Source organism: Macaca thibetana, chromosome 7 (assembly GCF_024542745.1).
Source record: "Macaca thibetana thibetana isolate TM-01 chromosome 7, ASM2454274v1, whole genome shotgun sequence".
Lineage (NCBI taxonomy): Eukaryota > Metazoa > Chordata > Mammalia > Primates > Cercopithecidae > Macaca > Macaca thibetana.
The window spans coordinates 42,289,518-42,299,646 of NC_065584.1; the positions used below are offsets into that span (position 1 = coordinate 42,289,518).

The following is a 10,129-nucleotide window of genomic DNA, read 5'->3' on the forward strand; positions in this document are numbered from 1 at the left end:
TATCTATCTTCTTTACCCTACACTACCACAAACTTTGAAAACAATACTACCACATCAACTAAAAAGACATTCATACCATTTCTCATTTATTTCCTTTCAGGCTAAGCAATTCATTCAATTTTTATAATTTTAAGTTGTTTCTTTTAAAAGACTAAAATATGCTTGTACCACGTCTTTGTCAGGGCAAATCTCAGGTGAGACAAAAAGATTTAATTCATAAAATTAGCTACAATTCAATATTGTAAGAGATGCTTACCTTAGATGCTAAGACCACATTCAGGGTTCATGGCCTGGGAAGACCACAATAAAAATCTTAACCATGATTCTTCTAGTGCCTCAATATACTCAAAGGTCAAAGAATTTTTACTAAATGTGCCTCTATGAAAAAAAAAAAAAAAAAAAAAGTATGGTTCTTAAGTGTGTCTCAGAGCAGAAGACCAGTCAATTCTTGAAAGAAGGAACAGGAGGAATTTATCCTTTAAAATAAGTACTTTCTAAAGAAGCCCACATACACTTTCTTTGCCCTTGCTTAGTCAGAGTCCCATAAGATACATACTTAAAACCAAACGATAATTCAAACCCAAAAACTAAAACTCTTTTAGATAAGGGACAGAACACCTATGGGAAGTGGGTTTACAACCCAGTTAACAATGGTCTTACAAGCACACACTGGTCAAGTCTAGCAGGCAGTATGACCTTAAGTTTGTGCTATAACTTCCTAAACCATGATTTGATCTCAGATCCCTAAAATAACATAACAGTAATTTTCCAGAGGTGATGTCACCAAGATGGCAAAGTAAGACATACCAGCCTTCATTTCTCCATTAAAAAAAAAGAGAGAGAGAACTATCCACCCAAACCAAATAGCCCAGAGAGAACTTACCGGCCCATTAAAGAATCTATAGAAACACAATGGAGCAACAAAACAGAGACATAGAAAGGATCACTGGTAAGTTCAACACATCTGAGATGCCATGAGATAGCTAGGAACAAAGAAGAAAGGTAGAGGCTACTGGTATAAGACACATGGCAGGAACCACTGTGGTTCTCAGCAGGATACTCTGCAGAGGACACTAGCATCTCTTGCAACTGAGGAACCAACAGCCATTTCCACTTGGGAAGAGAAAGAGGTGGTTGGTTACACACCTCACCTCACCCAAGAAGGGGCCAAAGTTGAGCCACTTCACAAAAGAAGCCACCACTTTTCCCAACCCCTGCACATGCCCCGAACTCAGAAACACAGCTTCCTCATAAATATCCACAATCCAGACCCAGGTTCTGTGGCTGCAATGTGACCACCCACATCTCTAACACTCATACTATTGCCATAGCAAGGTGGTTCACACTCTGGAACCCTAGAGCCAAGCTCTCACTGCATGTGCCCATGCTCTGCACACCAGCCCAGCTGCCATAAAGAACTAAGCCCTGCCACAGCCCACAGCTCCACTAACTCTGAGCAAGCCTATGCTCCTGTTCTTTGCTCCCCAGCTGAATTACAAGCATACAAGCATCTACATCTCGCACAGTGTTACTAACATAGGAGCAGGGGTACCTGCAACCCAGGCAACAGTGTCTTACTGCTCCAGATCCCAGAGCCACAGACCCTTCACTCACACTTGTGCTTCAGGTCTCAGCTCCATGACTGATCCATTAAATATAAGGCAATAAGAAACATGAAAAAACAAAGAGACGGCCGGGCGCGGTGGCTCACGCCTGTAATCCCAGCACTTTGGGAGGCTGAGACAGGCGGATCACGAGGTCAGGAGATCGAGACCATCCTGGCTAACACGGTGAAACCCCGTCTCTACTAAAAAATACAAAAAACTAGCCGGGCGAGGTGGCGGGCGCCTGTAGTCCCAGCTACTCGGGAGGCTGAGGCAGGAGAATGGCGTGAACCCGGGAGGCGGAGCTTGCAGTGAGCTGAGATCCGGCCACCGCACTCCAGCCTGGGTGACAGAGCGAGACTCCGTCTCAAAAAAAAAAAAAAAAAAAAAAAAAACACAAAGAGACTGTATTAGTCCGTTTTCACACTGCTACAAAGATCCTATCTGAGACTGGGTAATTGGAAGGAGGTTTAATTGTCTTACAGTTCCTCATGGCTGGGGAGGCTTCAGGGAACTTACAATCATGGCAGAAGGCAAAGAGGAAGCAAGGCACATCTTCATAAGGCAGAAGGAGAGAGAGAGAGAGTGCGCGCTCAAGGAAAACTGCCACTTTCAAACCATCAGATCTCATGAGAACTCCCTCACCATCACGAGAACAGCATGGGGGAAATCGCCCCCATGATCCAATCACCTCCACCAGGTCCCTCCCTCGACACATGAGGATTACAATTCAAAATTAAATTTGAGTGGGGACACAGAGCCAAACCATGTCAGAGACATACCACCACCAAAAGAATATAATAATGTTGAGATATTACTATATCCGGCTCCAAAGAAATACTAGTATAGGCCAGGCACAGGGCCTCACACCTGTAATCCCAACACTTTGGGAAGTCAAGGCAGGCCAATTGCTTGAGCTCAGGAGTTTGAGACCAGCCTGGGCAACACAGTGAAACCCTGTCTGTGCTAAAAATAACAAAAATTAGCCAGGAGTGGTGGCACATGCCTGTAGTCTCAGCTACTTGGGAAGCTGAGGTGGGAGGATTGCTTGAACCCAGGAGGTCAAGGCTGCAGTGAGCCATGGGCATGCCACCATGCTCCAGCTGAGGCAACAGAACCAGACACTGTCAAAAAAAGAAGGAAGGAAGGAAGGAAGGAAGGAAGGAAGGAAGGAAGGAAGGAAGGAAGGAAGGAAGGAAGGAAGGAAGGAAAGGAGGGAAGGAGGGAAGGAGGGAAGGAGGGAAGGAGGGAAGGAGGGAAGGAGGGAAGGAGGGAAGGAGGGAGGGAGGGAGGGAGGGAGGGAGGGGGAAGGAAGGAGGGAAGGAAGGAGGGAAGGAAGGAGGGAAGGAAGGAGGGAAGGAAGGAGGGAAGGAAGGAGGGAAGGAAGGAGGGAAGGAAGGAGGGAAGGAAGGAGGGAAGGAAGGAGGGAAGGAAGGAGGGAAGGAAGGAGGGAAGGAAGGAGGGAAGGGAAGGAGGGAAGGAAGGAGGGAAGGAAGGAGGGAAGGAAGGAAGGAGGGAAGGAAGGAGGGAAGGAAGGAGGGAAGGAAGGAGGGAAGGAAGGAGGGAAGGAAGGAGGGAAGGAAGGAGGGAAGGAAGGAGGGAAGGAAGGAGGGAAGGAAGGAGGGAAGGAAGGAGGGAAGGAAGGAGGGAAGGAAGGAGGGAAGGAAGGAGGGAAGGAAGGAGGGAAGGAAGGAGGGAAGGAAGGAGGGAAGGAAGGAGGGAAGGAAGGAGGGAAGGAAGGAGGGAAGGAAAAGAGGGAAGGAAAGAGGGAAGGAAAGAGGGAAGGAAAGAGGGAAGGAGGGAAAGGGGAAGGGGAGAGAAGAGGAGAGGAGAAGAGAGAGGAGAGAAGAGAAAGGAAATATAAAAACTGCCCAACAACACATTTAAAATAATTGCTTTAAAGTTCAGCAAACTTCAAAGTAGAACTGACCAAATATAAGAAAAAAATCCATGAACTTGCAAACAGGTTATTTGAAAATATACACCCAGAAGGGAAAAAAGGGAAAAACATGAAAAAAAAAAAATAAAGAAAGGTTACAAGATTTATAGGATAGCATAGAGAAAATTTTCAGATTATAAGAGCTGAAGAAAGAGAAGAGACAGACAAAGGGGCAGAAAGTTTATTTAAAGAAACAATAGCAGAGTCAGGTGTGATGGTATGTGCCTGCAGTCCCAGTTACTCAAGAAGCTGAGGCTGGAGGATTGCTTGAGCACAGGAGTTCAAGTCCAGCTTGGGCAACATAGCAAAACTCTGCCTGAAAGGTAAAGAAAGGAAAGGGAAACAGAAAGGAAAGAAAAGTAGAAAACTTTCCAAATCTGGGGAAAGATATAAACATTGGCAGGACATAGTGGTACATAATCCCGGCACTTTGGGAGGCCAAAGTGAGAGCAACATACTAAGACCCGATCTCTACAGGAAAAAAAAAAAAAAAAAAATTCGCCAAGTGTGGTGACATGTGTCTGTAGTCCCAGCTACTCAGGAGGAAGTGGGAAAACTGCTTGAACACAGGAGTTGGAGGCTTCAGTAAGCTATGATTGCACCACTGCACTCCAGCCTGAGTGACAGAGTGAGACCCTGTCTCTTTAAAGAAAAAAAGTAAATATCCAGGTACAGGAAAGTCAAAGTTCTGTAATCAAATTCAATCCAACCAAAATTACAAAATACATTGAACTCAAACTGTCAAAAATCAAAGACAAACAGGTTCCTGAACGCAGCAAGAAAAAAGAAGCAATTTCCATATGAGCAAGCTTCAATATGGCTAGCAGCAGATTTCTCTGCAAAAATGTACAGGTCAGGAGACAGTGGGATGATATACTCAAAGGGCCGATGGGGGGAAAAAACTGCTAACCAAGAATACTTTACCTGGCAAAGCGGTCCAGAAATAAAGAGAATTTCACAAACAAAAGCTCTTTCCTGTTAGGTTCTTTTGGTGGTGGTATGTCTCATCACCACTAGACTTGTCTTACAAGAAATGCTAAAAGGAGTTGTTCAAAAAGAAAGAAAAATATTAGTAACACGAAAACACATGAAAGTAAAAAATTACTGGTAAAAGTAAGCACAGCGTCAAAATAAGAATATGCAAATACTATAATGATGCCAGGTAAATCACTTATGTCGTTAGTGTGAGGTTAAAAGACAAAACTACGGCCGGGTGCGGTGGCTCACTCCTGTAATCCCAGCACTTTGGCAGGCCGAGGTGGGCAGATCACCTGAGGTCAGGAGATCGAGACCCTGCTGGCTAACAGGGTGAAACAACATCTCTACTAAAAATACAAAAAATTAGCCGGGCATGGTGGCACGCGCCTGCAGTCCCAGATACTCGGGAAGCTGAGGCAGGAGAATTGCTTGAACCCAGGAGGCAGAAGTTGCAGCGAGCTGAGATCACGCCACTGCACCCTCCAGCCTGGGCCACAGAGAGAAACTCCATCTAAAAAAAAAAAGAATTAAAAAAAAAAAAAAAGACAAAACTATTATAATAGCTACAAGAATTGTTAAGAGAGAAACAATATAAAAAGATGTAAACTGTGACATCAAAAACATTAAATGGAGGTATTAAAAGCAGAGGGTTTTTTTATGTGATCAAAGTTAAGTTGTTATTAGCTTCAACTAGCCAGTTATGAATACAAGGTGTTCCATGTAAGCCTCATGGTAACCAAATAACAAAAACCTATAGTAGATATACAAAAGACAAGAAGTAAAGCATCAAAGTATACCATAGAGGAAAGCATCTAATCACAAAGGAAGACAGCAGGAGAGGAAGAAACAAAGGATCTACAGAGCAAACAGAAAACAATTAACAAAGTAACAGTAGTACATTCTTACCTATCAGTAATTACAATGAATGTAAATGTATTAAATTCTCCAATCAAAAGACACAGAGTAGCTGAATAGATTTAAAAAGAACAGGACCCAACAATAGTTGTCTCATGGTATCCATAGGGGTTTAGTTCCAGGATTACCCACAGATACCAAAATCTATGGCTACTCAAATCTCTAACATAAAATGGCGCTGCACTTGCATGCAACTATGTAAATCCTCCCAAATACTTATAATTATCCTCACATTACTTTAAATACCGAAAGCAATCTCAATGTTATGTAATAGGTGTTATACTCTATTGGTTTTTATTTGTGGATATTTTCAATCTGCAATGGGTTAAATATGGATGCAGCACCCATCTATCCACGTATATGAGGAGCCAACTTTAGACTACAAGAGAATCATTTACTCTTTAAGAACCCACATAGACTGTAAGTAAAGTAAAAGAAAAAGATATTTCATGCAAATAACAACCAAACCTACTCCAGTAAGCAGGGGTAGCTATACTTAGGAAAAACAGACTTTCAGAAAAAGACTATAAAAATAATGAATGTATTTATTTATTCATTTATTATTTTTTGAGACAGGGGTCTTACTCTGTCACCCAGGCTGGAGTGCAGTGGTGCAATCTTGGCTCATTGCAACCTCTGTCTCCCAGGTTCATGCCAAGTTCCCACCTCAGTTTCCCAAACAGCTGGAACCACAGGCATGCACCACCATGCTTGGGTAATTTTTGTATTTTTTGAAGAGACAGGGGTCTCTCCCTGTTGCTCAGGCTGGTCTCAAACTTCTGGGCTCAAGCCAATCTGCCTGCCTCAGCCTCTCAAAGCACTGGGATTACAGAAGTGAGCCACCACACCCAGTCGGAATGTCAATATTTAATAATAAAGGGATCGATTAATCAAGAAGCTGTAACAATTATAAGTATATACAGACCCAATATCAAAGCACTTAAATATACAAAGAGAATATCAGTAGATCTGAAGAGAGAGATTGCAATAGAATAATAGTAGGAAATCTCAATATCCCATTTTCAACAATGAACAGACACAGACAGAAAATCAATAAAAAAACATTGGAGTTGAACTGCACTTTAGACTAAATGGATGGACCTAATAGGCATATACCAAACATTCTATCCAACAGCAGTATAACACACATTCTCCCCAGGAGTTCACAAAATATACTAACGACACATAATATGTTAGGCCATAGAAGAAGTTTTAACAAGTTTAAGAAGACAATAAATCATTCCAACCACAATGGTATGAAACCAGAAATCAGTAACAGGAAAAATTCTGAAAAATTCAAAGATACTGGCATACCTTGTTTTATTGTTTTTTACTTGATTGCAATTCACAGATATTATGTTTACTACAAATTGAAAGTTTGTGGCAACCCTGTGTCAAGTAAGTCTGTCAGTGCCATTTCTCCAACAGCATGTGCTCACTTCATGTCTCTGTCACATTTTGGTGATTCTCACAATATTTCAAACTTTGCCATTATTATTATATCTGTTATGATGATCTCTGATCAGTAATCTCTGATATTCCAACTGTAATTGTTTGGGGGCACCACAAACTGTACCCATTTAAGACAACAAACCTAATGTGTAAATGTTGTGTACGTTTTGACTGCTCCACTGACTGGCCATCTCTCTCAATTTCTCTCCTCTCCTCACACCTCCCTATTCCCTGAAATACAACAATACTGAAACGAAGCCAATTAATAACCCTCCAATGGCCTCTAAGCGTTCAATGAAAGGAAAAGCCACACATCAAAAGCGAGAAATGATTAAGCAAGGCAGGTTAAAAGCCAATAGGTCAAAAGCTACGCCTGTTGGGCCAAACAGCCAAGTTGTAAATGCAAAAAAAAAGTTCTTGAAGGATATTGTAAGCGCTACTCCAGTGAACACATGAATGATAAGTGAAACAGCGTTATTACTGATAATGGAGAAAGTCTGAGAGGTCTGAACAGAAAGATCAAACCAGGTAAGCCAATGTCTAATCCAGGGCAAGACCCTAACTCTCTTCCGTTGTATGAAGGCTAAAAGAGGTGAATAAACTATAAAAGAAAAGCTGGAAGCTAGCAGAGATTGCTTCATGAAGTTTAAGAAGCTGTATCCAGAACAAAAAGTACAAAGTGAAGCAGCCAGTGCTGATGTAAAAGCTGCAGCAAGTTATTCAAAAACATCTAGCTAAAATCATTGATGAAGGTGGCCACACTAAACAACAGATTTTCCATGAAGACTAAAGAGCCTTCTACTGGAAAAAGATGCCATCTAAGACTTCACAGCTAGAGAAGAGAAGTCAATGCTGGCTTCACAGCTTCAAAGTACAGGCTCTCTTGTTAGAGGCTAATGCAGCTGGTGACTTAAACTTGAAGCCAGTGCTCATTTATCATTCCAAAAATTCTAGGATCCTTAAGAATTACACTAAATCTACTCCACCTGTGCTCTATAAATGGCCCCTATCTGTTTACAACATGGTTTACTGAATAGTTTAAGCCCACTGTTAAGACCTACTGCTCAGTAAAAAAGATTTCTTTCAAAATATTACTGCTCATTGACAATGCACCTGGTCACCCAAGAGCTCTGATACAGATGTACAAGGAAATGAATTGTTTAGGCTGTTTCTGCATTGCTATAAAGAAATACCTGAGGCTGGATAATTTATAAAGAAAAGAGGTTTAGTTGGCTCATGGTTCTGCAGGTTTTGCAAGAAGCATGGTGCTGACGTCTGCTCGGTCTCTAGAGGTTTACAATCATAGCAGAAAGCGAAGGGGGAACAGGAATGTCACACGGCAAAAGCAGAGCAAGAGACAAGAGAACAAGGTGTCACACTTTTAAACAGCCAGATCTCATCACTATCATAAGGACAGCACCAAGGGGATGGTGCTAAATCATTCATGAGAAATCCACCCCCATGATCCAATCACCTCCCACCACGCCCCACCTCCAATACTGGGGATTACAACTCAACATGAGATTTGGGAAGGGGACACAAATCCACACTGTATCATAAATGTTGCTGTCATGCCTGCTAACAAAACATCTATTCTGCAGCCTTGGAATCGATGAGTAATTTCAACTTTCAAGTCTCATTACTTAACAAATACATTCATGAAGCCATAGCTGCCACAAATAGTGATTCCTCTGATGGACGTGGGCAAAGTTAACTGAAAACCTTTTGTAAAGGATTCACCATTCTAGATGTCACTAGGAACATTCATGATTCATGAGAGGAAGTCAAAATATCAACATTAACAGTTTAGAAGAAGCTGATGCTAACTCTAATGGGTTACTTTAAGGTGTTCAAGACTGCAGTGAAGGAAGTAACTGCAGATATGGAAAGAGCAAGAGAAGTAGAATTTAAAGTGGAGCCTGAAGATGTGACTGAATTGCTGCAATCACATGATCAAACTTGAATAAAAGAGGAGTTGCTCCTCATGGATAAGTAAATAAAGTGGTTTCTTGAGATGGAATTGACTCCTGGTGAAGATACTGCAAACACTACTAAAATGACAGATGATTTAGAAGATTACACTAACTTAGTTGATAAAGCAGTGGCAGGGTTTCAGAGGACTGACATCAAATTTGAAAAGAAGTTCTTCTGTAGCTAAAATGCTGTCAAACAGCACATGCTACAGAGAAATCTTTGTGAAAGGAAAGAGTCCATAGATAAGACAACAATATTTTTTAAAATGACAGAGGACTTGGTGGTGTGCACCTGTAGTCCCACTACTAGGGAGGCTGAGGTAGGAGGATCACTTGAACCAAAGAATTCAAGACGCAGCCTGAGCAACACGGTGAAAGCCCAACTCTTAAAACACACACACACACACACACACACACACACACACAAATTGCCACAGCCACCCCAATCTTCAGCGACCTCTACCCTGATCAGTCAATAGCCATCAATATCACAGCAAGACCCTTCACCAGCAAAAACATTACACTCAGATGATCACTAGCTATTTTTAGCAATAAAGTATTTTTTAATTAAGGTATGTACATTATTTTAGACATAATGCTATTGCACACTGAACTACAGTATAGCATAAATAAAATTTTTATATACTACTGGGAAACCAAAAAAATTTGTGTGACTCACTTTATTTGCTTTATTCAGGTAGTCTGAAACCCAACCAGCAGTATCTGAGGTATGCCTATATACGCCTAATAAAACCTAGCTATAATTATTATTCCTGTTATTATAAGGTTTATTATCTGTTTTCTTCAACTGATAGTCTAATTTAATTATATTTTATTTAATATCAGTGTAAAACCAACTGCATGGAGTATACATACAGTATAATGTCAGCAACTACATTGATGCTTTAAATTACTTCAATCTCCTGACAACCCTATGAGCTAGTTATTAACCCATTTCGTAGATAATGAAATAGAAGTGTGGTAAAGTAACTTCTTTCTTCCAAGTCACACAATTAATATATAGCAGAATAAGTCTGCTATCAAAGGCCATGATCTTACTCATTTCACTTTACTTACTGGGAAGTTAAGAGCCAGGCACTCTGAGGGGGTAAAAAAATAGTATAAGTAATGGACCTTAACCTAAAGATATCCACATCCTAAAATCCACTCAGCAAATATTTACTGAACTACTATTACGTTCCAGACACTGTTTTAAGCTAAATCAAAGCTGTTTTTATTGGTGGCACTAGTCAGGGCTCTCTCCAACT

General features: G+C 41.2%; 1 protein-coding gene across 18 annotated transcripts in view; it reads right to left on the reverse strand.

The window, feature by feature from the left end:
- Positions 1 to 10,129, reverse strand: part of FUT8 (fucosyltransferase 8) — a 339,734-nt gene that overhangs the window by 294,905 nt on the left and 34,700 nt on the right. For 3 of the 18 annotated variants that reach the window (XM_050799278.1, XM_050799260.1, XM_050799259.1), the window contains exons 2-3: positions 4,468 to 4,579; positions 257 to 378 (exon numbers count right to left, since the gene is read on the reverse strand). The exons of the other annotated variants lie outside the window; for them this stretch is intronic. The gene's annotated coding sequence lies outside the window, so the exon portion shown is untranslated. The remainder of the gene's footprint in view (positions 1 to 256; positions 379 to 4,467; positions 4,580 to 10,129) is intronic. 18 annotated transcript variants of the gene reach the window in all.